The sequence below is a fragment of the Desmodus rotundus genome, chromosome 11, assembly GCF_022682495.2.
Source record: "Desmodus rotundus isolate HL8 chromosome 11, HLdesRot8A.1, whole genome shotgun sequence".
Lineage (NCBI taxonomy): Eukaryota > Metazoa > Chordata > Mammalia > Chiroptera > Phyllostomidae > Desmodus > Desmodus rotundus.
The window spans coordinates 24277135-24282334 of NC_071397.1; the positions used below are offsets into that span (position 1 = coordinate 24277135).

General features: G+C 40.6%; 1 pseudogene; it reads left to right on the plus strand.

The window, feature by feature from the left end:
• Positions 1–1741: 1741 nt before the first annotated feature.
• Positions 1742–2253, plus strand: LOC112319257 (low molecular weight phosphotyrosine protein phosphatase pseudogene; annotated as a pseudogene).
• Positions 2254–5200: the final 2947 nt, after the last annotated feature.

Sequence of the window (5200 nt, forward strand, 5' to 3'; positions counted from 1 at the left end):
ATGACCTTCTAAGCAAAATGGCTTCAATTTCACGTGCTTTCTAAATTTCATACAAATTCTTCCTTTATCCAATTCTAACCTGAACCATTGAAAAAGGGGGTTCTGGGAAATGTAGTTCCCAACCTTAGTCAAGAAACAGGATAAACAAGGCGCAATCCTTCTGGAAAGTCTAAATTTAGTGGTTAAAATCAGTAATAAAGACAAATTTGGAAATGATACCAGTTAACTATCCCTCACAACCTTACCTTTCCCTATTATAAATGAACACCAATTCCCTTAAATTTGTAGGTAAACACCTTTTATAAACTGAGTTCTGGTACTTCTTCCACATACAGATAAATCAATAATAAGCACAGACTATTACCAATAATGGAGCACAGACAGCAATTGAAAGACTAAAAGGAATTTTTTAATGGAATAAATTAAAATTGCAAGAAGCAAATTGATATTAAAAATAAAAATGATAGAAATTACAAATAATCACTAGATAGGAAAAATAGAATGAGATGGAAAATAAAAACAGAAGGCTTCTACTTTTAAAGCTACATGGTAAAGCAGAAGAATATAAAAGAGGAGTAAAAAACAGCATAAATTTGGATGAGGGTATTCGTTAGAACAGTGTGAGGGTAATTTGAGCAGGAATTAGTCATCGTTGGAAAAAAATTATAATCCAGGTTTCCAGAGGCAACAAACGCTGAGAAAAAGTTAAATTGACCCCACTCTAACCGATGCAGACAAACCTACTGGAGGTTTTAGGAAGTCCTCATTGTGCCAACATATCTCCATAGAGTTTGCGAGACCTGCATGCTGTCTATCATGACTCTCAGAAGCTTGTCTGGTTTAAAAAACTCATAAAAGAAAAATGGAGAAAAGAAAACAGCAAAATTTAAATATTTTACCAATTTTTGGAACATTGACTAGCAAATGAAAGTAAATAAGTAGGCTGACATTTACATACAATATTTATTTAAAAATTAGTTCCTCCTCAATATATTTTTAAGAAATATGTTAAAATATTTATTGAAAGAGGCTAAACTAAGCAATTGCTTTCCGTGGTAAACGGGCTTCATACAGGCTCTGATGGATCTGTCATGCCGCTCCTGGAAATATATCAAGCACGTAGCACTTTGCTCTGGGAGAATAGTCTCATTTTCATACACACAAGGATGCACAAGAAAGTGATAACATCGGTTGCCTCCTAGAAAGGGAAATAGTATCTGGAGAACAGGGATGAGAAGGAAATTTTCCTGTTCTCTGTATCCACTTTGAAATGTTGTACCATATGAATATATTACCTATTCAAAAATAATTTAAAAGCTTTTCAGGTTTTCAGCTTCTGCTTTGAAATTGACAACCACCTTAAAGAAGAAAGCAGTTTCAAATGACAGGATCACTTCTGTTGGTTTCCCTCCTCTCCTGGATCTTGGTCTACAAATTCACACTTCCTTAATTGTTCTCCAGTGCCTTCAAGGTGATTTAACATTTTTCTAATGGGAAGGATAGACCAAAATGATTTTGTCTACCAGTACCTGAAGCAGAACTTCTATAATTAATAATCACCTTTTTCTTAAAGACTATTTTTTTAATTTATTGATTTTAGAGAGAAGCAAAGAAAGAGACTGCCAGAAACACTGATTTGTTGTTAATAAATAAAAAATTTTATCATTTAAAAAAATGTAAAAGCAAGTATCTTTCACACATATACACACACAGAGTCGATTGTAGGTATTAGCACAGTAAGATGGTCCAGCAGGTGCCTAAGTTGGTGCTGTTCATGCATCTGGGTAATATCTGTCGGTTGCCCATTGCAGAGGCCGTTGTTAGAAAACTTGTAACTGATCAGAACGTTTCGGATAATGGAGGACAGACAGTGCAGCAGCACCCACATATGAAACAGGAAACCCTCCTGATTATGGAGGGCAGAATTGCAAAAAAGAAGCGTGGTGTTCCCATAAATCACATTGCCCAGCAGGTTATGAAAGAAGACTTAGCCACATTTGATTACATACTCGGTATGGATGAAAGCAATCTGAGAGATTTGACTAGAAAAAGTAATCAAGTTAAAAACAGCAAAGCTAAAATCAAACTGCCTGGGAGCTATGATCCACAAAAACAATTTATTATCGAAGATCCCTATAAGGGAAGGAGTCCAGCTTTTAGACACTGTACCGGGAGTGTATGAGGTGCTGCAGAGCCTTCTTGGAGAAGGCCCCAAAGCTGCATCTGTGCTCATCCTCACTACAAACGGGCTAGCACCCAGGGCTCTGCGCGTCTCCGCCGAGTGTCAGTGTAACAACGGTCTATAGCTCACGGCCAGTGCTGTTATTTCGGCTGGCCCGTGTTTCTTATCTTACAAAAATAATTGTAGATGTATGGCAGTCGTTGTGCTTGGCAAAAGAATAAATAAGTAACTTTGACTCAGACAAAAAAGTATCAATTGTACATCATAGTTAATTACTGTTAATCTTAGTTACACTAATATTTTACTGTTTAAAATTGTTTGATTTAGCCATTTTAAAGTTAACTTTTAATCCTTCCTTTGGAATCCTGCTTCCTACCCTTTCTCTGAGGGTTCCTATCCCACAATTGGAAGGGTGACAAACAACACGTAGTAAAGATTCCTAGGACTGCAAGATGTGCAATGTCTCAAAACTGAACACATGTGTTCTTCAAGTGTACAGTGGCTGCAAAATTCAGATAAACAGCCTAGCACTTTCAAGACGGGACATAAATGTTTACTCCAGAAAGAAAACACCATGACTCAAAAAACAACGTTAGTTAAACTTTGAAGCAAAACTCTAGTGGGGTGATTGTTCTGGACCACTTTACAAAGTAGGTGTATTTCCTGTTTGTGGGAAGAACAATGACTAGAATGCAGTATTGGTTCATTTTCCCTAAATGCTTTTTTGATGGTGGCATGGGAGTGCTCAGCTGTTTCAGACTATTCATTTATTCAACAAACATTGATTGTCCCTTCTGGACAGACAAAGCCCTGCCAGAGAGCAGGCCAACGGCCTGTGCAAGTGGAAAGAGGTGGAAGTTTTCAACTGGTACTAATAATAAATTCTGAGAATTCAGCGGCTGACAACCGGTCCTACCCTCTCTTCTACATGTTCCATTTATTTATTGTGGTATAAAAATTTTACCCCAAAACTTAGTGCCTTAAAGCAACAATCATGGTTTCTGTGGATCAGGAATTCAAGAAGGGCTTGGTTAGGTGGTTCTTGGTCAGGTCTCTAATGCAATTGCAGTAAGAGAGTGGCTAGAAGAGTGAAGGGCTGGATCAGACATTTACCTCTCCACATAGTCTCGGTCTGTGTCTTTTTATTTTATTTTTATTGATTTGAAAGAGAGAGAGAAACATCACTTTGCTGTTCCATTTATCTATGCATTCACGGCTATTTCTTTAAAGATTTCATTTATTTATTTTTAGAGAAAGAGGAAGGGAAGGAGAAAGAGAGAGAAACATCAGTGTGTGGTTGCCTCTCTTGCGACCCTTACCAGCAGCCTGGCCTGCAACCCAGGCATGTTTCCTGACTGGGAATTGAACCGGTTACCCTCTGGTTATCAAGCCGGTGCTCAATCTACTGAGCTAAACCAGCCAGGGTGCATTCATGGCTATTTCTTGTATGTGCCCTGACCAGGAATCAAACCCGCAAGTTTGGTGCATCAGGATGACGCTCTAACCAACTGACCTAACTGTTTGGGGCTTCTCCATGTCTTTCAATGTGGGTTAATCTAGGCCTCCTGGCAGCACGGCAGACTCGTCATGGTTGGATTGCCTGTGTGGTGCTTTCCCCAAGCATGGGCATACCAAGGGATCAAGATGAACCCGTGAGGTATATTTATGACCTATCCTTGGAAGTCACACAGTGTCCCTCTGCCATCCACTCAGTCAAGGCAATGACAGGGGCCTCCCCCCGGGTTGGAAGAAACAAGTCAGAGCCTAGACTCCATTTCTCAATGCAAAGAGAGAAAAAAATCATATTGTAAGAAGAACAGGTGGGATGAGAGATACTGTGGTTCCCATCTTTGGAATATATAACCTGCCACACTGAACCAACCCCTAAATGTGTGTGTGTGGGGGGTCCACCCACAGAGCACCCCCTCAACTGCCATGGATGAAAATAAGTCTACCAAGACATGGTCTGCTGGGGCGGGGGGGGGGGGGGGGGGGGGGGGAAGGTGGCCGAACTCTCAAAGGAGAAGGACCAGGACCCTGTTCCTCAATGGGCTTTTATTTGGTTTAATTTGCATAGGAATACAGGGTGTATATGTAAAGTTCATCAATCATTGTCAGGCAGTAATGATCGAACAATAGATAACATTCAAAGAACTCTGAGGGTTTATTTTAAGTCACGGTCAGATAGCTAAAGGGCCATAAAATTTGGGGGAAACAAACTCATTTCATGCTTGGACCTTTATCATTTAAATTGAGGGTATTAGCAAAGTAGGTTTCATAGACTTTATGCATTCTTTCTAAGGCCTGATCGCCCCTGGGAACCCACCCTTTCCAGCACAGGGCCACACCCATCTCTGGCATCGTTTCAGGCTTAAGTCGGGCAGGGGAAGTAAGGCAGACTAGAGACTAGGAGACTACTTGCAGACAGAATGAGGACTCGGGCTGTGTCAAAGCCGAGGATCCATCACCCCTTTTTCTATAGCCCCCCAAGTCCTTCCCTCAGAGCACCTTCTCAACCGTTCCTGTCTTAGGTCATCCCTCCCTTGAGGAATCTTACCCATCATTGCCTAACCAGTCATCCGTCCAGGGACCAAGCAGGGTGAAGTAAAAGAGGGCAGAGGCGGCGCCCCTACAAAGAGGATACGCTTTGTCTCCTTAATGGCTTATGGTTCCAAGGTCTTTTTACTCAGCCTTAGCCACAAGGGGTTAGTTTCTGAAACCAGGCATGGTGGTTCCCAATAAATGTGTACTTTGTTTTTTGAGCTTCTGAATTGACCTCAATACTATTTAAACATGATTTCGTTTTCACTCTTATAAATATTGATGGGCAAGTTATAAGGCAAATGAAAGACACTCCATGTTTTGTCTTGGGCACCACATCCCACCAGCGACATCCATTCCCATAGTAAAGCACCTGTGAACTCCCACCAATCCCCTGTGAGGGCTAAAAAAATAATACTTTTCCTCCCACCATCTAAGTCCTTCTAGCTGGGCTAACAATCAAATTAACAGAGACAG